This window comes from Sminthopsis crassicaudata, chromosome 5, assembly GCF_048593235.1.
Source record: "Sminthopsis crassicaudata isolate SCR6 chromosome 5, ASM4859323v1, whole genome shotgun sequence".
Taxonomy (NCBI): Eukaryota; Metazoa; Chordata; class Mammalia; order Dasyuromorphia; family Dasyuridae; genus Sminthopsis; species Sminthopsis crassicaudata.
In genome coordinates, this window is record NC_133621.1 from 308,374,632 (window position 1) to 308,401,538 (window position 26,907).

Genomic DNA, 26,907 nt, shown 5'->3' on the forward strand with positions numbered 1-26,907 from the left:
TTTCAACTTGGTAGGGAAAAAAAAAAAACAACACCGATTTCCAACTCCAAACCAAACTTTAAGTGAGGTCTGTGCTAATATTCAGTCAAAAGGTCAATGCTAAATAGCACTGGAGGCCTTAAAAAGACTGTGGCCCTTCTAGTGCAAAAAGATGTAAAAACAACGAATTACAAGGGGCTCCACAAAAGATTGTATTTACATACACAATAGCAAAGGAGCTTGAAGTAATAAATAAACTAACAGGTTTTCATCAGCAGATATTTTCTGTATTTTTGGAACTCAGACCAGATAAAACTTCAAAGAATCGGAAATCTGAAGAGTACCTTATTTGCAATTCAAAAGCAAGCATTTTCCCGAATCATCATTACCTTTCCCGAATCATCATTACCTTTCCCCAACAATATTAAACCTAAATAATACTTAATCATTTACACAAATTGTTCAAAAACCCTAACGCTCCCAAACTCCAGAAGAGGAGAGCTATTTAACAAATAGAACTAGTCACTCGTCAAACTAGTAATTCTTAATGACACACACAGTAAATGAGCTATAGTTTCCCCAAACCCAATATAAGTGTGGATGACTTACTCTAAAATTATCTGACTTAGAAAATAAATCTTAAGAATCGCCTAAGGCACAAGGAGGTTGGTTGAGGGATTCATCATGGGTCAAATTAGTTTCAAGTGTTCAATGTGTTATCTGTCCAGACTAGTATTCTATCCACATACCCTGCTGTCTCTATAAGTAATACAAATGAATACCAATAAAAAGAATACAAAAACGGAAAAACCTAGTAACCAAATTTTTTTCCCTCAAGGAAAAGAATAAAAAAATCCTTTCCAAAATGCAAACTGCACTAGAGACAACTAAAATACTCATGTTGTCAGAAAAAAAGGTACAAAAATAAAATTTTAAATAAATTTCACAGCCATGTGTGAACATTCTAAAGAGTATTTCAGGTACAGGATTCTACAGTTCCAATTTGAGTACAACACATTTAGAGAAAAGTTAACACAACCACTTGAACTGGCTTCCTGCACACTGGACAAGGCTTTTTAATCTTTTTCAATTTCTTAGACATGTAAAACATGCCATAAGATGTCCTGTCCTTCCATGGATAATGCAACCATCATTACGTCGGCTCTGACAGATAACACAGAGCTCTACCGTGCTAGGGGGAAGAAAAGATCCCGTATTTTTTCTTTGTCTTGTGCTTCTTTTCTCTCAAATTCTCCAGTATCTTCCTGACTACTACACATGATACTTTTAGATGTTGATGGCTGGGAATAATCCTCACTCTCTCGGGAGTCTGATGTCTGTACTATCTTTTCATCACTTTCCTCAACACATGATTCTTAAGAGTCACTGATTTTATTGTTCTTACAATCTGGAACATCAAAGCCCTCTTCTTCCCCTTGTGTGGGATTTTCTAGTGTGCCTTTATGCAAAACTTCACCTTTCTCCTCAGGCAGCCAATTTTTCTCATGAAGTCCAATATCTGCGACAATGTGGTGGAAGTGGAGGATTTAGTTTGTCACATGAAGGACATTTCCAATAATCCTGCAATGAAATAAGAAGTAGAATCAGTCTCAATGGTTCTTAAATATCTATGCATAACAATGCTAGCTATAACAATGTACTCGGTCTCTTTATTAAGAAATGGCTGTTTTGCCATAGAAAGAAGATAGCACATATTGGATTTGACATATATTTTGACAGGTTTAACATGTACTGGATCGCTTGCCACCTGGGGGAGGGATGAGGAAAGAAGGGGAAAGTCTGAGAAGGGGAGCTATGCGGGGGTCAATATTGAGAGATTATCCATGCATATGTTTTGAGGGTAAAAAGTTCTAAAAAAAAAAAAAAAAAGATTTTGTAGATTATTTTGCAATATCTCAAATTCTGCCCTACCTTTAACTCTTAGCAACTGCCTTCTGAAACTGAAATTGTGATTATCTAGTTTCACCTTTTAGAAACTTTATAGTGAGACATTCTAAATTCTGTTAGTTGTAGATCTTTTTTTCATAGGAATTCATCTCTATTTCTGGCAGGATCTCCTAATATCCATCAGCTACCATGTCTATTCAGAAGAAACTCTTAGCAGCCATTTCCTCCTTCTTCCCCCTGCCTTTTTGGGCAAAACAGAGATGAAAGCAATTTATAGGAAACTGGTCAAATTCTATTCACAGATAGTTTCTCACCTTACAAATGGTTTGTATGAATTGTTACAAATTGACTTTTTGAAAAGAATTAATGTTCTCCTAGAAATACTGGAATTTAGAAACTAGGTTTGCAGGCCTAATTCAGAGACGTCTACTTTATCTAGAATACACTTTAATTAATATTACTAGATACCAAACAATGTAAAGGTGGAAAAGGCTGAGAGGGTGGCTAGAATTATGTATAGAAATCATCTAATGGACAGCCTAGTTCCTTTGCAGAGTGGAGGCGAGCTTTAAGTGAAGCTTGTCTTTCACATCTTCTTCATGATCCCTGAGCGTTTTTCTCTCATCTCTTGGTAAATCTTCCTGGTGTCCTAATGTGATCCATCTTGGTGTTTGTTTCACTCACATGTGCCCTCCAATGTTCTTCATGTTCCCAAATTCACTATGCTATTTCCACTTGAAACAAAACTTTGAATCCAAGATGTGTTAGGAAGAAAGCCTGAATTAAAGCAATGTAATGACTCTGAGCCCTGGAAACCTCCTAGAGTCATCCCTGCATTTCTTTCTTTCTTTTTTTTTCAAAGGCTTGCAAATTGAATGAATCCTTAGTTATTTCTGGGACAAAGTGAAGTGGAAACATTCAGAAAGTGAACGTTTGGAAGAGAAAATATTTTAGAATAGGTTAGAATAGGTTCGGGGGCTGCTAAACAGTTGCTCATCTGTAAGTTTATCAATTGCTCGTCTGTAAGTTTATCAATTGCTTTGCTCTACCTACCCTAGAGGTATAAGAGACAGTCAGCAATCTCTTCTCTTCCTGTTGAACGCTAGGCTTAACTTTAATGTTTCTTATACTTCAGAGAGCTATGATTTCCCCCATGTAGCATAATCTCGCTTGGGTGGGCCAAGCCATGTGGCTTCTCAGAGACTGTCCCCTAAAGTAAGGGAAGCCTTAGCGCCCTGTTTTCCTTTCTTAGAAATCACGTGATCTCTCCTCAGCCTATTATCCCCACACCCACCATATAAAAAGCTTTGCATCAGGGGGTTTCTTTGAGAGGGTTGGGTAGCACTTGCTTGTTTAAGGGAGCTCTCTGCTTCTGTAAGGCGGCCCTGCTCATTCTGGACTTGCCGCTTCTCCTACCTTCACTTTGAGTAGTCTGCCAGTAGTCAATTTTGGGTTCCGGTCTCCGTACCCCACACATCTCAAATGTAAACATAAATATAACTCTTCCTTACCTCAAGGTTTAATGAGTTACTAGTAGTCTCCCAAATTTATCGCTTCTGCTGACAAACTTCTCTAAATTTACTTAGCTTGGTCCTAAGCTAGAGGACCCTTCACTTGGGTCTAGACTTCTTGCCTTGGTAAGAATCTGCTAGAGCCCCAGTCTTAGTGGAATAACTTGTGAGAAGTCAGGATCATTGTATAATGTTATAACAAAGCATTACATTAAGACTTTAGTGAAGGCCTCTGCTTACAAGAAACAAGAATAGAAAAAAAAAAAAAAAGTTTGTGTAAAAAGCTAAGTATTCTTTGTAAATATTACCTCACTTGATCCTCACAATAACCCTGCAAGGTAGGTGCTATTATTAACACCCATTTGATACTGGGGAAAACTGAGTCAGGCAGAGAACATGTGACTTGCCCAGGGTCACACAACCAGTGATTTCCAGCTAGAAGTGAACTCGGATCCCCCTAACTCCAGGCCCAGCACTCTATTATTCACTGTACCACTTAAGCAGATGGACATGTGAGGAACAGGAAATGCCCTGAACAAAAGCAATGAGATACAAGACAGCAAGTAATCCAGTTTAGCCGGAGCCCTGAGGCCATGAGAGAAAAAAGTGTGAGACACAGGTAGAAAAGGCAAGTGCTCAATGCATATGTTCCTATTCAGAACTTTGTGTAGTGGGCAAGAAGAGACTGCTGAGTCATCAAATTGTAGTATATAAATGCAGCAGAACAGTGTTGCCCTGGAAGTAACTTTGAGAATAACTTTGGAAGAACTGCATGAAAAGATGCCAAGATACATAGAACCATACATAAGACAACAATGGAAATCAAAAGAATAAGAAAAACCTGAAACTTGATTCACTGACAAACAAATACGGTTCAGTCTGAAGAGAGGCAGAGAATTAGGAAGGAATGATGCAAACAATGGATAGCTAAAAGCAAAATTCTCTGACCTACAGAGTTCAGAGATTAGACCAGAGATGTCAAATACACATCTCAGGGATGCACCACACTCCCCAAAACTCCCTGGACCAGATTAAAAAAAAACTGGGAAAAGTTACAAAATAAATGCAATAAAGCAGATAACATAAATTAAGTCAACATGTAGCCCATAGAAATCCTGATGTACAGCTCAGTGACCCATTTTTAGTTTGACATCAATGGACCACCAAAAAAAAAAAAACACAAGACTGACTGCTTTAAAAAACATCATCTAAACAAAACTAAGCTTGCCCAGCGTCTATAATGCTTTCTTGCAATAGTAAAATGAAATTTAAAAAAAAGTTATAAAATCATTTTCACTAAGTTCTTTTAAAATTATAAGAGTATATAATATTCAGGATGAGATAAAACTACTGATTATGTTCTTCCTAGATGATGTACTTCAAAATAGATTAGTGACTTCAAAATATTTATATACAGGACATTATGTGAAACTTTTCAAACAACTCAGCCTCAATATATCAATATTAAGAAACAAATTTTTTGTTTTCCAACATTACAATGAAATTAAAATAAATCTTTCCAAGTCATACATTATGATTGTGTTTTTATCATTTCCAAATAGATTTGTGATCTCAATGATTTGGACGTGCCTTTTAACAGGAATACACATCACAAATTCATAGAAGTCTCCTCAACTTGCTTGCCCACGTCCTTCCCTAAGTTGCCCATGGAGGTCTACCTGCTTTAGAAGCTTCCTGGCACAAGGATTCTAACTGAATCTTGAGTCATCCTCCTCCGCAGCCTTGTCCTCTGCAAAGTGATGGATCGCTCAAGGAAGCACAGATATCTTTACAGTGTGTATCATCTCTTCTCATACTAATTTTTTCTTATAAGGGAAAACTAACTGGCAATATTAACCAAATAAGTAGTTAGAATCGCATGGTTTAACGAACAAAATTTTTCTCCACATGAGTTAATTAAAAAAGAGGTAATCTTCTAAATACGTAATATAAAAATGAACATTTAAGAAAAAAATTTAACTGTGCTCCAATAAACCAACAAACATATAGCTAGAAATGACAGCTTTCTCCAAATCATTATTAATCAGAGAAATGTTAACCCTAACCCTAAATGCCTCCCGACAACTCTGAGATACCAATACACACCTGTCAGATTGGCTAGAATGACAGGGAAAGGTAATGCAGAATGTTGGAGGGGATGTAGATAAACAGGGACACTGATACATTGTTGGTGGAACTGCAAATACATCCAGCCATTCTGGAGAGCAATTTGGGAACTGTGCTCAAGAAGTTATCAAACTGTGCATACCCTTTGATCCAGCAGCATTGCTACTGGGCTTATATCCAAAAGAGATCTTAAAGAAGGCAAAGGGACCTGTATGTGCAAGAATGTTTGTGGCAGCCTGTTAGGGTCTTACTAAGTGCTAAGTCGTACTTAACAATTCTCTAGTTCAGGCCTTTAAGGGGAGTTTTACCCCTCTGAACTCCTGGGGAGGAGCTTAATGTTTAAAAGGAGCAAGTTCATTGGTAGAAGTAGTCTTCCCACAAGCCCTTGCGTTATCCCACGTCCATTCTCTGGGGAGATAAAAGAAGACACCATTGAGCAAGGAGAGAGTCTTGTCTGGGCCAGAGTTGGGGCGACTCTCTGGAGGAAGGAGTCTCTCCTCTAGGTCAGAGATGGCGGCCAAGAGATTGAGTTGAGACAGCAGTTCTCCTCCCAGAGAGCGATGGGCAGTTTCTGGAGACCACAGGACATTACATATCGGTGCCCACAACGTGGGGCAAGGACTTTTGTTTATCCTGACAAGGACTGATTCTGAGCCCTTCAGAGGAGCTAGCCCGGACCTTCGCAGCAGCCCTCTTTGTGGTGGCCAAAAACTGGAAAGTATGTGGATGCCCATCAAGTGGAGATTGGCTGAATAAATTGTGGTATATGAATATTATGGAATATTAGTGTTCTGTAAGAAATGACCAACAGAAAGGCCTGGAGACACTTACATGAACTGATGCTGAGTGAAATGAGCAGGACCAGGAGATCAACATATACTTCTACAATACTGTATGATGATCAATTCGGATGGACGTGCCCTCCCCAACAATGAGATGAACCAAATCAGCTCCAATAGAGCAGTGATGAACTGAACCAGCTACGCTCAGAGAAAGAACTCTGGGAGATCACTATGAACCACTACATGGAATTCCCAATCCCTCTAATCTTGTCCGTCTGCATTTTGGATTTCCTTCACAGGCTAAATGTACACTATTTCAAAGTCCGATTCTTTTTATTCAGCAAAACAACTGTTTGGTCATGTATACATATATTGTATTTAATTTATACTCTAACATATTTAACATATATTGGTCAACCTGCCATCTTGGGGGGGGGGAGTAAGTAGGGGAAAAATTGGAACAAATGATTTGGCAATTGTCATTGTTGTAAAATTACCCATGCAAATACCTGGTAAATAAAAACTATTAGATAAAAAATTTAAAAAAAGAAATGACAGCTTTAAGTCATTAATATGTATTGTAATGTTAAAAATTAAGCAAATTTTACAAATTTTTACCTCTTAAAAAAGAGTAGAAACATTTTTCTAATCCTAACCCTAAATTCATACCTCATTTCCAATTATTTGGGGGGGGGTATCACAAAAAATGAAAAGTTTATACTTAGAGCTAAGGCTATTTCAGGGTCTTCATTGGATGAGTCGGTGTCATTTTCCTCTGCCTGCTGTATCTGGCATACCTAAAATAAAGCCCCAAAACTCCATTAATACAACTTCATTACTTCATTTTTATCCAGACAAGTTTTTTAGATTTAATACAAGTTGTGTTCTGACTATGAAGAACCCTCAACCAAACAGAAAGGTGACATGGGAGCAGAGGAGGGAGTCCTGACCAGCTCTGCCACTTGGATGTGAGGGGAGGGCAAGCAATTTCACCTTTTTAACCTTTATCTATAAAATGGGCATGACAATGTTTGTTATCTACTTCTCAGTTACAAGGGAAACAGACTGTATGCTTTCAAATACAATCAACATGAGGTTTTCTTCTACTCATGAGGGTAACAGAGTTTAAAAAAAAGAAATTAAAGGGATTTTAAGAGATTCATTACATTCAAGTTGGAATTAAAAGTTCAATTTGCTGTACAAAAGCACTCAACATAGAAAACACTTAACCAATTCCTTAAGCAGGTAGATTAAAAAAAAAAATCTACCCCATCATTTTCATCTGAGAGTTCTTGTCCTTCTTCATTGTGACTATAATCTTCGGAATCATTAGATTCAACTTCAAACTCAACACCGAGTCGTTCTGCAACTGAATCTTCTGAATCTTCATGTAATATACTAGTATCAACATCCTAAACAAAAGAAAAGGAATATTAACTCAAGCCAAAAAATGATCTATAACTTCCTAATTTCCCTCCCTTTACTTGTTCAATCCTCTTCTCCCCCCCTTCAAATCTAATCAGTGTATCAGACTAAATCTTCCTAAAATATTTTCCTTGTACTAAATAGGTATAAACCTAAACATACTCTTTTATCCTGGCATTCTATCATGCGAATGTTCAAAACCCTTGATAATCTCAAAATCCAACTCCATGGAGCCTCTGCCGACCTTCAACCTTTCTTCTTGTTTCACTTTGCTCCTTCCCCATCACATCCTGTACTTCTCCAGTCCTTGAGGACCAGCTCAAGTAGCATGTTCCCGGGAAGTTTTACCAGTCACACATTTGAAAATGATCTGGGTTCTGTGAATGATTGTGACTTGTCTGAATTATCCCTTAGGCCTCAATAGTCTACTTCCTTATCCACTTTTCAGAGGTGAATCTTATTTTCCCAGTAGATTACATATTTGAGGACAGTAACTGATCTCCACATTATCTGACCTCCCTCCCCCACAAAACCTAGCACAAGACTTGTGCACACTTGGTGTTTAATCATACTTGGTGTAGACTTCAAAACATAAACAGTTTAATAAATGAGATTTCAGGGTGAACTAGGAGAGGTAAAAGAATGGTCCAATTTACAAAATTCGCGCACTTACCAGAGAGCTTGCCCAGCAAATTCAAATAACTAGCCATGTCATTTTATTCTATTATTCATGTTAATCTAGATGGAGACTATTCATAAAAAACCCTCCAAGCAGGGGTGGAATTGGGGGATCCAAGTTTGAATGAGTAAATTTTGAGCCCAGTTCTAAAGAATCTGATGAAAGTAGACTAAGGTTTTAATGAAGCCACAGACACCCTAAATTACACAGAATGATCAAAGGTCTGAAACCAGTTAAAGAACAGAAAAATAATCCAGAAGAATTACTTACTATCAGTGAAGGGAGTAAAAGTATCCAATGAGCAGCAGCATGTTCCAGTGAAGAAGTCCCTAACCTTTTTGTATTGTGCCTGCCCACCCTAGCAGTCTAGCAAAACCCATGCGCCCCCCAGAAGAATATTTTAAAGTAATTGAAGAAAATGGAAAATTTTATTTAGAAATTGGGTGAAAATAAATCTGTTAATTTTTCCCCCCATTTTAAGTCTTATCAGGGCAACCTGAAATCTATACATGGATATAGTCTATGGATACCAGCTCAAGAACAAATAGTAAATGCTCCAAGCAATTCTACAGACTTCAAGTTACAGAATAGTTGCTAATTTGCATGACCACAGAGGATGCCTCCTGATCTGGGATCAATGAGATCACATGTTAAGACTACTCCAAAAAAGTGTACTACCACAAAGTGCCGATAATTACATTACACTGTGACAAGCGTGTCAAATCATTTGAAGAGTCTATTACAACCAGTTCTGGGTACTACATTGTTTGAAGGAATGCTGAAAAGTTAATATTCAACCTGGAGGATGACTATGATGGCAGCAATACTCTGAATCACTACAACGCGCATTAAAGGAAATAGGAATGTTTAGCCTAGAAAAAAATAACTTTTACTAGAGGATACAGTAATCTTTAAACATATGAAGCACTGCCACGTGGAGGCAAGATCATGCTTGTTTTACCTGGCCCTCAACTGATAAAAATTTTAAAAATAAAAACATTAAATTTTAGCTCAAACTAAGAAAAAAAAGTCTCCTAAAAATGAGAGTATTCAACAGCCCCCATTAAAAAATTGATGGATTTTTCCATCAGATAAAATCTTCACTTAGGCTGAATAATCAATTCATCCTGTCATCAAGACATCCTGAAATGAAACAACTGGGAAGGAATTAATCAAGAGGATGTCTAAGTAACCTTTTAGCTCTCAATTTATAGTTCCCTGATTAAAAGACATTGTGTCAAGGATCAGGTACAACCAGCTACATAGTGAAATAGCTAAGTACACAATTGAAACAATACAGTTAACTTCAAAAATACAAGACATTGTCTCCAGCTAGATGGATAAATTGGAAACCAAGGCCATGATTTAATTTTCCATCACCATCTCCCACAGTACTGAATACACAGTAGGTACTAAATGTCTTACATTGACATGGAAATCAAGAAATATTCACACTGTTTTGTCATACAGAATACTTCATTTTCAAAGCTACCACACGATACGTGGAAGGTGGGTAGATGCTGACTGTAACTACCCATGACTTAGCTGCTGGTAGCTGAAACAAAGGCACAGCCTTAAATTGTAACAAGATTTACAAATGGACAAACTCTACTAGTTGAAACAGCTCCAGCTCTCAGACCCGAGAGCTAGATATCCAAGGTAAATTTGGGGTGTGGCAGGGAGGGATCTGCCTTTGCTTGGTAAACTTTTCAACCTGCTACAAGTTCCTACAATCTATGTCAGTTTGATGATCTCTGATGTGGTCTGAGGTCCCTTTAAGATTCCTTTCTGATTCCCAACCCCCCCAACAGCTTTCCCCTTATCTAAAAACCCACTGAATTCCATTCCATTCCAACCCTGGCCGAAGCTCCAACCTGGGACTCCAGCCACCTTCAAGATCACCAGAAGCACCCTTTTAAATTCCAATGATATGCGGACTTTCCCAGCCCCCACCGGGTCTGAGCTAAACTGGGCTTTCCCAGGCGCCACTCTAGTGATCTGCTCAGGTTTCCCCAACCCCCACAATCCCATTATAAAAAGGGGGAACCCTGGAGCCCGTTCTTTGCAGGAGCCCAAACATGGCATTCTTACATCAGCCATGCCAAGGGTTCCTTTCCTGTCCGCCTGGCGACAGCTTTGGCCCTGGCGTCTCTCTACCTTTACCCTTACTTCCAAACCCCTCCAATAAACCTTTTTTATCTAGGTTTTCAGGCCAGTAAATTCCTTTACAGGGGACTCTGCACCGCCACTAGACTGCATTTAAACTGTGTCCTTGCGCTGAACCAAAAGGGGTTACCCCTTACCTAATTCTCATCATCTTCATCAAGTTTAATATTACTCACCCCCCCAATAACGGGATATTTTTATACACTTGTTTTCCTTAAATAAAATATCTTATTTCCAATTGCAAAGCTCATATCTGTCTTTGAAAAAGTTCTTTCAAACCACCTTTACCTGCATTTTTGCTGAAGAAGATATTGAAACTATTTTAATAAACAAGGATTACCGAACTTGAAGGGATTTCTGTTGAGTCACCGCTAATGCTTGGTTCACAGCATCTCTCTCTTAAGACACATAGAGCACAGCTTTCATCAAATGCAAGGGACATACTATCTGACTTAAGCCGTTTTCTGTCTCTATCACCAGACAAATCATCGGAATTTTCTTTGTAAGAAAATAAGAAAAATTTGTGTTAATTTATACAAATATTATCTTAAAAAAATGCTTCATTTACATTTATGTTGAAATTTGTTTCATTAAAAAGAATTAAAAGCATAATAAACTAAAATGTGACACAAATGTTCGAAAAGAAAAAACAGCTCTACTGAAACTTCTCAATCTTTTAAAAAGTCACCTAACATGTCTTTTACAGAACTATGTCTCCATAAGTAATAATGTGTAAAATTCATGAAGAGATTTTTTTTTAAAATCTTTTAAAATCTGGTTTGAAAATAAAAAGCTTTAATTTCAAAAAATCCTTTGTATGTTACATCCATTATGGGTACAGAAATCTATCTTATCTATGGGAAAATAGCAGAGGAAAGAGATACAAGAAGGGGAGGGGGGAAAGGTGACAGAAGAGGCCATATTAAGTGAGGAAGTAGAGAGAAGCAAAACACTTTTGAGGAAGAACAGGGTGAAAAGATTATAGAGTATACAAGGGTAAATACAATTAGCAACAGTAATTGTGAAAACAATTTTGAAGCAAGTTTCTCGGATGAATTTCTCATTTCTCAAATGATTGGAAACTGGATCAAATTAATAAAAAATAGCCATTCTCCAATTGACCAATGATGAAAAGATATGATCTATGCCCAAAGGACTATAATATCATGCATCTCCTTTGACCTATGCATAAAAATTTTTTTTTCTCAAGGCAAAGAATTGGAAATTGAAGGGATACTTATCAATTGGAGAATGGCTAAATAAATTATGGTATGTGATTATAATGGAATAGCATCGTTCTATAGGAAAGGGTGAACAGAATGCCTTAAAAAAAATCCAGAAAGTCCTCCATGAACTCAAGCAAAGTGAAATGCACAAAGTAATAGCGATGTCGAGAAAGGATCAGGCGTGAATGACTCTGCTATTCTCAACAATACAAAGATTCAAGACTGAAATGATGATGAAAAATGCTACCCCTATCCAGAAAAAGAACTGATTGTGTCTTAATATAGACTGACACATACTATTTCTTTAAATTTTATTTTTCTTCAAGGTTTTTTATTATCTTCTTTTTGGAGGGGAAAGGGAGGCCAGAAATCTTTTTTACAACATATTGTTTGGAAAGGTTTTACATAATTTCACATGTGCCTCCTCGATGGGAGGAGGGTGAAGAGAGAAAATGGAAGTTTTTAAAACAATGTAAAACAATGTAAAACAGGTAACAGGAGAATATAAATTGAATAATTTTTAATTAAAAAATTAAATTAAATCATCTATCTAGACAAATGTGGTATTCTAGAATATGATTTTCTTATCATTGGTTATCTTTAAAAAAGAAAAGAATACCTAGCTGTATGACCCTGGGCAAGTCATTTAACCCCAGCCTCAGGGGAAAAAAAAGAATAAAAGTTTATTGCAAAATTGCTTTTAGTCATTCAATTTCTAGACAATCTTATTTCTTTGGCAGGATAGATCAAATTAAGTTTTTTGTTTGTTTGTTTTTATTATTTTTGGTTTTTTGTTTGTTTGTTTTTTTCTGAGGTAACTGGGGTTAAGTGATTTGCCCAGGTCATACACCTGGGAAGTGTTAAGTATTTGAGGTCACATTAGAACTCAAGTCCTCCTGACTTCAGGGCTGGTGCTCTATCTACTGCCCCACCTAGCTGCTCCAAGAGCTACTTTTTAAAAAGATTTCACTTCTACTACTTAAAAAACGGGGAAAAAAGAAAGCCAAGATAAGTTGCCAATGCCTGCAATGGATCATATGCACAAGATAACCCACTGAAATGTAAAAATGTTAAATCTGTTTATTTTTTACCAAAAAAAAAAAAATTAAGCTTTATTAACAATTAATAAAGCTTATTACCAATATTCTCACTTAAGTTAGGTTACATATCATGAGGAAAATCTGAGATGTTCTAAGGGAATAGTGGGAGAGACTCCACACAAAAGGACTGAGACTGGTACCCTCATTCCTTTATTTGCTTTCAGCATATTATAACATATTGTAGCCAGATAAGTGGATTTACAATATTGTCTGGGTTTAACTAGACTAACTCTCACAAAATAGACGAGTAGCTTAAAAAAGATTCCCAGAAAGAAACAATGGATTTCAGATAGTAATAATGCATGGGCACAAATGAATAAATTGGAAGAGCTGTCATTTTTCTTACTTCTACCAGTAGTTCTTTATCAGTCATATTAGAAGATAAAAATAACCGTACAACGAAGTAATTAAATCAGGCAGAAAGTCAAACAAAATAATTTGAAGGTACTAAAATTCTTTAAAATATACATTTCTACCCATTATTACTAATGATGTTAATGATTTACCTTCAATTCAAGATTTTCAAAGCTAATACAGTATATTCAATATCTTTAAACAAAAATATTACTATTTTATGTAACATTTTTTAAAAATTTAATTATTGTTTGTTATCATACTTTAACTTCTATTTTTGTGTTCTTATAATGTATAACATTAATACAATAGTTCAAGTAAGCAATTTATATGTCAATGTATCATACTGAGGGTGTGTGCATAATTTTTTGTTTTACTAACAAGTAAACAACATACTATGAATATATGTAATTTTACACATTTCTAAATAATTTTATCCTTTAACGTTTCTATCCAAAAATATCTTCAATTTTCATTTTCTCAAATGAAGTTACCTAGCAGTGGTTAAAAAAAAATAATAAAACAAAAGCTATTTTATTTATTTATTTTGTTTGTTTGTTTGTTTTTCTGAGGCTGGGGTTAAGTGACTTGCCCAGGGTCACACAGCTAGAAAGTGTTAAGTGTCTGAGACCAGATTTGAACTCAGGTCCTCCTGAATTCAGGGCTGGTGCTCTATCCACTGTGCCACCTAGCTGCCCCAAACAAAGCTATTTTAAAACATACTGCAGTAAAATTAAAATGCATTAATGGGAAATAAATTGGAAAGAATTTAAATGATTAGCCAATGTTCAATAAATAAGCATATATCATATAAAGAGATGAAAAGAACTCAAAAAGATCCATCAGCCTGACAAACAAAAAAATCCTTTCAGCATTGATTATTAAATCAACTACCATCAACGTAAACCTTAATTTCAAGATAGGAATGAAGTAAAATGTTTAAATTCAGTTAAATATTAATTACTATATACCTGTTTCACTATGTCTTTTTCTGGATGAGGTACTTGGTGTAACATTCAAATTTGGTGCTTTCTCTTCTTGCAATTCTTGCATAGATTCCTAAGTATTCAACACAAAAGTACTAAATAAATACTAAGCTTAAGAATACAATTCAGATACAAGTCATAGACTTTGCAATGTAAAAGAATTACTGTAGTAGAATATTAAAGTTTAAAGATCACCTCTTGATCACTTCCAATTTCAAGGCGACACTTGGTTTCATTTGTAGATGTGTTTGAGCGAGCAAATTCTAAAGAAAAAAAAATATAACTAAGGTGTTTCAAAAAGATCATTTAAACAAAAACAGCAAGACAGAGCCTCTAATGCAGTTGAAATCCCTGTCAAATATGCTCCTAATAGGTAGCACAAAAATATTACCACAAAACCAAAAATTTTAAATGGCATATTCCCCCTGAAAATATGAAAATTAATTTTTTTTCTGGCTAAATTTAAGAGGCTAAATGACTATGAGACAATTATTTAGTGTCTTTAAACCTGTTTCTTCCTGTACTAAATGTGGTATATAATTAGACCCTACCCATTTTAAGTGTCACTCATCATTACTAACACATAGAGTAAAATAGCCCACTATATTAGCATAATTTTACATATTTTAGTTTTAGAAAAAAAAAGACCATTCAGGACACAATAATTTGAAGATACTAAAATTCTTTAAAGTATGCATTTTCATCCATTATTATTAATGTTAAGGTTTTTAAAGATAATGAAGTATAATATTCAATTGTTTTTACCAAAAAATTACAATTTTATGTACCATTAAAGAAAATTTAGTTATTGCTTCTTATCTATCATACTCTAACTTTACATACTTAACTTTAATTTTTGTGATCTTATAATGTATAACATATTAGTACAATAGTTCATGTCAGCAATTTATACATCATTGAATTATATTGAGGATGTGTGCTTAATTTTTTGATTTACTAGGAAGTAAACAGTGTAAATATATGTAATTTTACACATTTCTAAATAATTTTATCCTTTAACATTTCTATCCAAAGAGATATTCCATTTTCATTTTCTCAAATGAAGTTACCTCTATCAGTGTTTTTTTAAAACATACTGCAGTAAAATTAATATGCATTAATAGAAAAGAAATTGGAAAAAAATTTAAATAATTAGTAAGTGTTCAATAAACTACATATATCATATAGAGAGAAGATGACAAGAACTCAAAATAGCCACCACCTTAACAAAAAATCCTTTCAGCATTGATTATTAAATCAACTATCATCAATGTAAATCTTAATTTCAAGGTATAAATAAAGTAAAATTTTAAAATTAAGTTAAATATTAATTAATAAATACCTGTTTCACTATGTGTTCTTTTGGGTGAGGTAGTTGGTATAGCATTCAAATTTGTTGGTTTCTCTTCTTGCAAAGATTCCTAAGTATTCAACACAAAAGTACTAAATAAATACAAGCTTAAGAATACAATTCAGATACAAGTCATACACTTTCCAGTGTAAAAGAATTACTGCAGTAGAATATTAAAGTTTATAGCTCACCTCTTGATCACTATCACTTTCAATTTCAAGTGGACACCTGGTTCCATTTGTAGATGAGTTTGGGCTAGCCAATGCTAAAGAAAAAATATATATATATAACTAAGGTGAGTTTCAAAAAGATAATTTAAACCAAAACAGCAAGACAGAACCACTAATGCAGTTGAAATCCTTGTCAAATATGCTCCTAATAAGTGGCACAAAAATATTTCTTTAAAATGGCATTTCCCCCCTTAAAATGTCAAAATTAAAAATTTATATTTCTGGCTATTAAATGACCATGGGACAGTTACTTAGTATCTTTAAACCTTTAAACTTTCTTTCTCTACTGAATGGGGTATATAATTGTACCCTACACCTCACCAATGTTGAATGGTTAACTGATATTATCCATGATGCATAATTATATATTAGCATAATTTTACATATTTTTATGTTACGGGGGGAAAAAAAGAACATTTAGGACATAATAATTTGAAGCTACTAAAATTCTGTAAAATATGCATTTCTACCTATAATTGCTAATGATATTAATTATTTACATTAAATGATCAAGATTTTTAAAGATAATACAGTATATTCAATCGTTTTAAAGAAAAATGTTACTGTTTTATGTACCATTTTTAATAAGTGAACTATTGTTTGTTATCTATCATACTTTAACTTCTATTTTTTGTTCTTACGACGTGTAACATATTAGTATAATAGTTCACGTAAGCAATTTATATGTCAGTGTATCATATTGAGGGTGTGGGCTTAATTTTTGTTTTACTAAGAAGTAAACAGTGGAAGTGGATATCTTCAACATAAAGAAGATCCAACTCACTTCCAGTTGATCAATGATGGACAGAAACAACTACACCCAGAGAAGGAACACTGGGAAGTGAATGTAAATTGTTAGCACTACTGTCTATCTACCCATGTTACTTATACCTTCGGAATCTAATACTTAATGTGCAACAAGAAAATGGGATTTACACACATATATTGTATCTAGGTTATATTGTAACACATGTAAAATGTATGGGATTGCCTGTCATCAAGGGGAGGGAGGGGATAATTTGGAAAAATGAATACAAGGGATAATATTATTAAAAAAAAATTACTCATGCATATATACTGTGAAAAAAAATTATTTAAAAAAAGAAGTAAACAGTGTAGTATGAACATGTGTAATTTTAAATAATTTTATCCATTAACTTTTCTATCCAAAGAGATCTTCCATTTTCATTTTCTCAAATGAAATTACCTATCAGTGGTTTAAAAAAATTTTTTTTAAATATACTAGAGTAAAATTAAAATGCATTAATGGGAAAGGAATTGGACAGAATTTACATAATTAGCCAGTGTTCACTAAATAAGCATATATCATATAAAGAGATGAAAAAAACTCAAAAGATCCATCAGCCTGACAAACAAAAAATCCTTTCAGCATTGATTATTAAATCAACTACCATCAATGTAAACCTTAATTTCAAGGTAGGAAGGAAGTAAAATGTTTAAATTCAGTTAAATATTAATTACTATATACCTGTTTCACTATGTCTTTTTCTGGATGAGGTACTTGGTGTAACATTCAAATTTGGTGCTTTCTCTTCTTGCATAGATTCCTAAGTATTCAACACAACAATACTAAATAAATACTAAGCTTAAGAATACAATCCAGATTTAAAAAAAAAAAAATACTTTCCAATGTAAAAGGATTATTGCAATAGAATATTAATTAAGTTTAAAGATCACCTCTTGATCACTTCCAATTTCAAGCCAATTCCTGGTTTCATTTGTAGATGTGTTTGGGCTAGCAAATTCTAAAGAAAAAAAAATACAACTAAGGTATTTTGAAAAGATAATTTAAAGAAAAACAACAAGACAGAACCTCTTATGCAGCTGAAATCCTTGTCAAATATGCTCCTAATAGGTGGCACATAAAAAAAATTTCTTTAAAATGGCATTTCCCCCTTAAAATGTGAAAAATAAAAATTTATACTTCTGGCTAAGTTTGGGAGCTGTATAACCATGGGACAGTTATTTAGCATCTTTAAACCTGTATCTTCCTCTAAAATGGGGTATATAATTGTACCCTACACCTCACCAATATTGAAAGGTTAATTGATATTAAATGTGTCACATTTTAAGAGTCACTTATTATCATTATTAACACATAAGAGTGAAATGCCCCACTATGTTGGCATAATTTTACATATTTTTGTTTTAGGGAGAAAAAGGAATATTTAAGACAGAAAATAGAGCTCTGAATGACATAGTATTTAAGATCTTTTGTAAGCACAAGTGTTACATAAAGATGTCAATTACTATTATCATCTCCGCATTCTCAGAGCTTGTTAATTTTAATTTAACTTGACTTTAAACACAGAGTATGTCTTCTCTTGCACTCATGTCTTGAGATGACCTAGGAAAGGGGCTTTGGCTTCTTCTGGAGAGAGATTTCAGAGAGAAGTTAGGGAGCAGGTATGAGAAAGACATAGTGATTGCTAATTTCAAGTCAATGCTAAAACCAATCTGACCTCCCAAAGTATTTTTACCATAAGTGGAACTGGCTAGACAAGGGAAATCTGGAATTATCAAGACTACACTGAAACAGAACCACATACTGGGGACTAAGGAGCAAGCTGTCATTTACCCAGATACAGTGATCCACGTGGTATTCCGTTAGTTTACACAATATATAAACACTTATTCAATGGTCCTACTGGGACCACTGATAAAAAGTAATGCACTACTAACCAGGACATGAAATCCATTTATCACTATTTCTTCTACAAACTGAGGATTTCTAAATTATCCAACTTTCAAAATACATCAATAATTTCCAAGTTAATGAAGTTTATACAGATGAATAAAAATTCATACATTATGAAAATAAATTAAAACTTATCAAATGTTACATAAATATTAATTTCTGTGTTGTTTCATTAAATTATTCCATATTATTAAAATTACAACTCCACGTAATGCAGTACTTAGTGAAAACTAATTATGAAATGCTAGAGAGTAAACAAAAATAAAAAACACGTTGGAATTCTTTCAAAATCAACTTACCCTGTTGATCCACTGCTATCAAGTTTCTAGATACCATGGCATATAATTTCCTTGGAGGGGAAATGGATGGGGGGACGGGAGGGGGAAAAGTACATCTGTAATGGAAAGTCTGCATAATAATTGAATTCAAATGAATAAAACAAAACATTTTAAACCAGTTATGGTACCAGGAGAACACTGGACATAGTAACAGCAAGATGATCAACTATAACAGACTTAGCTCTTCTCAGCAATACATTGATTCAAGACAAATTCAATAGATTTGGGAGAAAAATACCACTTGCAGTTTAAGAGAAAACTATAGAGACTACATAAAGATGGAAGGAAACATACTATTTTCACCTTTTTTTTTCCTTTTTCTTTCTACTTGATTTTTTTCTTTCACATCACTATTTGGAATTATGTTTAAATGATTGCAGATATATAACTTTTATGAGATTGCTTGTTGTCTTGGGAAGGAGGAAGGGAAGAAGGGAGAGAAAAATTTGGAACTCAAAATCTTACAAAAAAAATCAATGTTGAAAACTACATGTGATTGGAAAAATAAAATAGTATTGAGGGGGAAAAAGGGGTTTTGATATTAAACAAGTTTCAAACTGAATTGAAATATTAGGGCCAATCTAGCATACTACCAACAAGATTCAAACTATCTAAAGAATTGACCTACCTTAATTAGTGTTAAAAAGTAAGCTAATAAAAAAGACTATTTTTAGTCTCAGGATTTAGAGACTATATCCTTCTCAGCATTTTCTTCTGAATTTGTCAAAACAAGAAAAAAATTTCGACCTTTGACTTTAAAAAAATTCAAATTATGTTTCTACTTTAATATTAACCTTAAGCTAGTCATTTGATGCTCTTTTTCTATTAGTTTCACATCTACAAAAAGAAAAATCACTTAAGTAACCAGACATATGTAAAGTATATTTGGAGACTACCATGTATGTCATATCATTTCTAGTTCTCAAAAAAGGAGAAAAGTTAAACATCATCATAATTTGCCTGTTAGTATTTCAATAAAATTGCTGAATGGGAAAATGGAAGTAAACAATAGACAAAACATCCATTAAAATCATCTAAAAATTAAAACGATACACAACAGAAGCTATACTAAAAAATATTACCTAGCATACCCTTTTTTCCAGCAGTGCTACTACTGGGCTTATATTCCAAAGAAATATTAAAGAAGGGAAAGGGACCTAATATGTCCCAAAATGTTTGTGGCGGCCCTTTTTGTAGTGACTAGAAAATGGAAAATGAATGGATGCCCATCCATTGGAGAATGGTTAGGTAAATTATGATATATGAATGGGATGTAATATTATTGTTCTGTAAGAAATGACCAGCAGGAGGAATACAGAGAGGCTTGGAGACACGTGCATGAACTGATGCTGAGTGAAATGAGCAGAACCAGGAGATCACTAAACACTTCAACAACGATACTGTATGAAGATGTATTCTGATGGAAGTGGATCTCTTCAACAAAGAGAAGATTTTACTCAGATCCAATTGATTAATGATGGACAAAATCAGCTACACCCAGAGAAAAAACACTGGGAAATGAGTGTAAACTCTTTGCATTTTTGTTTTTCTTCCCAGGTTATTTTTAACTTCTGAATCCAAATCTTCCTTTACAACAACAAAAAATTCGGTTCTGAACACATATATTGTATCTAGGATATACTATAACATATCTAACATGTATAAGACTGCCTGCCACCTAGGGGAGGGGGTGGAGGGAAGGAGGGGAAAATTCGGAACAAAAGAGAGTACAAGGGATAATATTGAAAAAAAAAATTACCCATGCATATGTACTGTCAAAAATGTTATAATTTTAAAATTAATTTTAAAAAAAGAAAAAAGAAAAAGAAAAGAATACAACCCTTATAACAAACATAAATAGTCAAACAAAATGTGTTTTTGCATTGACTATGTCCAAAAATGTATATTTTATTCTGCATATTAAATCCATCTCTTGTCAGGAAAAAAAATATTACCTAACAAATTAATGTCACATATAAGCAAAATTATCAATTCCAGATGTCAAGAAAATACTTGGTCTCTAGGTTCCATTTAAATATCCAAACAAGATTTTCATAGCAGCATGTCAAAAAGGGAAACGGGTATTTTTGAAAGTAGCTAAGATGTAGGCTCTTTATAGCAGTAGTGATTAGTAACCTCTAATGGTTCAGTAAGGATATAATAAGGCAAAGTTGAATTGTCATATTTCAGAATTTTTCATAAAATACAGTTTCTAATTAAGACTATCTCATGACACTTGGCATGATATAGAATTATAAAAACTTTTCACTAAACAAAGATGACCTTAGAGGTTAAATTTGTAAAACCTAGTTATAGCTAGATTTTTAAATGGAATGACTCAACAGAAGCAGCCTACCTAGATTCTTTCACAGAGAAGCTTGGTACCTCAAATAGAGCTCCAAGAAGATCATCTGAACAATGAACAATGTGCTGTTGCTTTTTGTCATATAATTGTTGTGACATTATATACTGGCCAAGATAGAAAAAAACCTGAAATAGAAATGAAATTTATAAATATTGAGAAACCAATATTATTATTTAAAATACATATATAAATATGGAAGGAGGGAGGGACGGAGGGAAGGAGAGAGAGAAAGTGGGAGTGAGCCTGCCAGAGCGTATAAGGAGATCATGTATTAAAAGAGTACTAATGGATGCAGCCTGCCCACTAGGGTATTCTCAGGGGTAGGTGTGGAGAAGTGGGAGGAAGTGGAGCAGTTCTCTAATCCAAGTCAAAGACAAAAGGAATCCCCAATGTAACACACACCCCACAAGCAGTCATTTAGCCTATGTTTGAAGACCTCCACCAAAAGGAGTCTGTCATGTCTGGAGCCAGCCCACTCCAGCCTGGCCCAGCTATTAGAAACTTTTTCTTAAAGCTTAAATGCCTCTTTGCAATTTCCACCTCTGTCCCTACTTCTGCCCTGTATAGTCCAAGGAAACAAGTCAGTGCCCATTGCATGTTACAGGGCTTGGACCTCACTATCATGTCTCCCAAGTGGTCTCTTCTCCTGGCTAAACATATCCCATTCTTTTCACTGAACCATCAGTCCTGAACTCAAAATTCTCTGCATGCTCTCCAACTTATCACACTGTCCTTAAGATATTACTAACCACTAAATGTGATTCATTAAGTGGGTCTGAGGAAGTGAGAGCAGCGCAGCTTTTGCCTTCCTCCAAAATCTTGCCCTTTTCCAGAAGCGTTTCAGAGAGCTGATGGATCTCCTATATTCTCAGTGATACCGCCATCAAAAGTGATGCAATTGCAAGGGCTTTCTAAGTACTCTGATTTAGCATCTTTTTCCTAGTTTCTGTTCATTGCAGTCACAAAGCTCAAGAGCCTGTGAGCACATTACCATGAGAGAAACCATCTGCTCACTAACAACACAAAACACCCTCCCAGGGGATCTCATTGAAAGAACAAGTTAAATGTTATTTACACTCAAGGATATTTGTTTTCAGAAATACCAAAGTTAAAAAACTAAGGACTTGACCAAGTACTCTTACTGTCTCCTCTCATTTTAGTTACCATAGGACTCCCTTCTTTTGGAGTAAAAAGATCCTTTTACAGAAAATTGTAATTACCCCAGGGAAGGGGAGTAGTATAATGATCACAGCAGTACAAAATTACTTTTAAATAACATGATGAGAATAAAATTTCTAGGGGGCAGCTAGGTGGTGCAGTGCATAGAGCACTAGCCCTGAATTCAGGAGGACCCGAGTTCAAATCTGGTCTCAGACATTTAATACTTCCTAGCTGTGTGACCCTGGGCAAGTCACTTAACCCCAGCGGCAGGGGGGGGGGAGAATAAAATTTCTAACTTAGGAAAAGGAAAAGGAAATTCCACAGCAGAGAATTTAGGATAAGACCACAACTTTGGACGGGATACCACTGTAAATAGAAGAATAATCCATGAGTTAAAATGCAGTTCATATTATACAAAGTGTCCACAGGTAAAGCAGCTCAATGTACTCAAGGTACAAACATTATCTTCCCTATTATGTCTTCCCTGAGTCTTCTGCTTGAAACCTGATACTATTTTCCACTGAGTAGTAAAAGCAGTATAATAAAGTGCCACACACTTATAAAAAGAGTCAAATTCCTTCCATTATTTTATCTCCCTAGCTCCTGGAAAAATTCCTTCACAATGCAGCTCTTCCACCATTACTGTATGCTACATTAGGCTGAACAAAAGAAATTTAGTTGTATTTCATCTTAAAATACAATCTACCTCCTTTATAATCTCTGAATATAACTTACCTCTTTCATTGTAAATGTGTCTTTCTGTGCACCAGCAGACTTCAACAACTTCAAGAACAATGGTTTTGGTCGAACCTAGAAAATAAAAAATAATGCATAACACTTACAAAATCTTTCTACAACCAAGAGTTTCTTAGTACTTAATAACATATAATAATCACAATAAATGAAACAATAAAGTATGGTATGGTAGTACTGGATTTGGAGACCTAAGACTGGGATTCAAAACTTTGCTCTGCCATTTCTGGGGCCTCTGCTTCTTCATCTGTAAAATGAGGGAGTAAGACCAGATGACCTTTACAAATTCCCTATTAGTTCCTATTCTCTAATCAGACACCTCATGGACTGTCATGGAAGTCTAAATAAAAGAATCACAGTATTTAGAATTTTAGAGATGAGGAAAATGAGGCCCAGAGAAGTGAAGCATTCTGCCTTCGTGGTTATGAGATGAGCTGAAAACAGAATTCAAACTAGAACCTAGTTCTTCTCTCCTCGGCCAAAGCTCTTTTCTGCCACCCCGCTTTTTTTATGGCCTGAGAGTTTGCTGACAAACTTGAGAGTTACAGGACTTCAGCTCAAATACCTGCTCCGTAAGTTACTACTCTTTAACCAAGAGTGTGTCATATACTACTGTGGGTCTCAGTTTCTTCACCTACAAAATGAAGGTTGGATTATAGATAGGGACCTGTAAGATCCTTTGCAGCTTCAGAGATATTTGACCATAAACTACTAAATAAATGTGACAAATTCCTACCACTCTCAAGTAAAAATTTTTGAAAAGGGGAGGAAGGCCTGGGATTTATCTTACCCCAGTATAATAACTTCTAAAACTTTCATGTTATTCTTTAAGGTGTTAAATGACTTTTCCAGAACCCCATCATCTTAGTTTATGAATTTCTACTGGGCAGTAAATTATAAGGACTGGAGCCTTCTCTTTTATATTTAGTAACCCCAACAACATTAGACTAGATTCTTGCAAATAATAGGTACTCAAAGCTTGCTAAAAAAAACCAACCAAACAAAAAAAACTTCAGGATTCATTAGAAAGTACTTCTAGGGGGCAGCTAGGGGGCAGCTGGGGGCAGCTGGGGGCAGCTAGGGGGCGCAGTGGATAGAGCACCAGCCCTGAATTCAGGAGGATCCGAGTTCAAATCTGGTCTCAGACATTTAACACTACCTAGCTGTGTGACCCTGGGCAAGTCACTTAACTCCAACCTAAAAAAAAAAAAAAAAAGAAAGAAAAAGAAAAAAGAAAAAAAAGAAAGTACTTCTAGTTAAAAAAAAAAAAAAAAGAATACTTTTAGTTAAAAAATTCTTTTTTGTAGTTCTTACCAACCCACTGGAATCACAATTAAACAACAATAGGGCACATTGTTCTGGGTTTTTTCCATTCAAATAGTAACAATTAGACTGTTTAACTTGTGGAGCTAGGAGATCACAGCTTGAGATCAAACCATAAACCCTGTGCTTATGGAAATATCAAGTTCATATTCAAATGCTAAACAAATGTTAATTTAAAAAAACAACTTTAAACAACTTTTAAAATATAATAAATGTAAACAAAAACTTCTATGAAATTATCTATAATCCTTTTTAAAAACAGAACTTAAGAGCAAAACAGATAATAAGAGAATCAGTCAATGCCTGATCACAAACCTCTGAAATTTTGATCACTTTTTTTTTGCCGGTCAGCCAGTGGCTACTATGAGCCAGGCAATATACAAGTTAAAGGACTGACTCCTTAAGTAAGAAGGAAAAAAAGACTTCTGGAGCTTAAAATGTAATAAACAAAAAAATAAATAAAATAAAATAAAATAAACACTGTAGACTTAAAAAGAAAAATTGCTCCCAAAATTCTTTAATTTCCCGGCATGCATTATACACTATTAATACAAAGTACATCTTAACATATGAGTAATCTTAACCTAAAAATTTTAAGACTTCTCAAAACAAGCTACAAGTGGTGGAGAAAGATTAAGACTTAAGGCACAAATCTAAAGTATACATTTCAATTTCTCGGCTAGTTTGATGGGGAAAGAGGGAAAACCCTTGCTGTTAATGCTGTTATCAGCAACCCGATTAAACCATCAGAATGAAGATTCTGATTTTTACTGCCCGGAGTGTTTGAGGGGCACAATTTTGTCAAAGTCTACCTGAGTTAATCTATTTAGAAGAGAAAAACCAAATGATGATTTTTTTTTAATTTTATCTTATTTACTTTTAGTTGAAAGCTCCGCGCAAACCACACTTGCGCCAGAGATACTAACCAGAGCCTCCTGTTCCGAAGCCGGCATCTGCAGGCTGCTTAAGGTCCTCTCTATGTCTGCAGACATTGTGGAGGCGCACGGGGCCTAAACCCAGAAAATCAAAAGCGCGAATGACGCGAGCAGAAGAAAGCCCGGGCCGTTCTGCACCGAAACGGAAAAATGAAGACGCGCCGAGGCCGCAAAAGCCCGGAGGAGGAGAACGAGCCGGAAGGGCCCGCGGGCTCGCTGGGAACCAAAGGCTCCTTCCCCGGACGGCGGAACCAGAAAGGGCCCAGGAAGTTTCTCAAGAGAACCTGAATTTAGCCCAGGATCCGAACCAGTGTGAGAACGGCCCTTCCCGCTTTGTTCCGCGGCCCGACGGGCTCCTCACACCTGCAAAGCGTTTGCTGGAACCCTGCAAGCCCCAACGCAGCAACTGGTTACAACCCAACCCACGCCCCTCATTGTATGTATCCTGTAGTAGCTTTAGGTTAAGTACCCCAAGCACCCCGCCCCCCCCCCGCCCCGCCTCCGGTCACTGCTTTAAACTGGGGGCCCTCCCGCTGCCCGGGGCCGCACTTTCTTTTTCGCTTCTGCATCTCCCGCCGGTTCTCCCGTCCCTCGGGACCCAAAGACGAGGACAACGCGCCTGGTCCCCAAGTCTCCCCCCGAAACTTAACCCTCCTCGCCCCGGTTTCCCGGCGTTAGCGGGGAGGACGCGAGGGTTAGGGTTGGAATTCGCCTCCCGACTCTCGGATCTCAAAGGAGACCGGAGCCCCGAAAGCACAAAAGCCGGCCCGGAGCGGCTTCTCCGGCCCCGGGGTGAACGCCCGCACTGGCGGACAAGGCGGGACTTAGGAACGGGACCGGGACGGGTCCGGACACACCGAGAGCGGGTTCCGCGGGCGGGCGGGAGGCCCCCGGACCCGGGCTCTTATTTGGGCTTGCTGGAGAACCGGCACCTTCCCCCCAGAGCCCGCCCGCTCACGGACCCCGCCTTCCGGTTACCTTTATCCCGCACGCGGAGCCCCCCCCCCAGCCAGGGACTCGAAGCCCCCCCAGCCAGGGACTCGAAGCCCCCCCTCCCAGCCAGGGACTCGAAGCCCCCCCAGCCAGGGACTCGAAGCCCCCCCTCCCAGTCCCAAACACGGAGCCCCCCCTCCCAGTCAGGGACTCGAAGCCCCCCCCCCAGTCAGGGACTCGAAGCCCCCCCTCCCAGTCCCAAACACGGAGCCCCCCCTCCCAATCAGGGACGCGTAGCCCCCCCCAGTCAGGGACGCGGAGCCCCCCCTCCCAGCCAGGGACTCGAAGCCCCCCCTCCCAGTCGCAAACACGGAGCCCCCCCTCCCAATCAGGGACTCGAAGCCCCCCCTCCCAGCCAGGGACTCGAAGCCCCCCTCCCAGTCCCAAACGCGGAGCCCCCCTCTCAGCCAGGGACTCGAAGCCCCCCCCCAGCCAGGGACTCGAACCCCCCCCTCCCAGTCCCAAACACGGAGCCCCCCCTCCCAGCCAGGGACTC

At 36.5% G+C, this 26,907-nt stretch overlaps 1 pseudogene; it reads right to left on the reverse strand.

The window, feature by feature from the left end:
- Positions 1 to 997: 997 nt before the first annotated feature.
- On the reverse strand, positions 998 to 25,475 carry LOC141544022 (E3 ubiquitin-protein ligase Mdm2-like; annotated as a pseudogene).
- Positions 25,476 to 26,907: the final 1,432 nt, after the last annotated feature.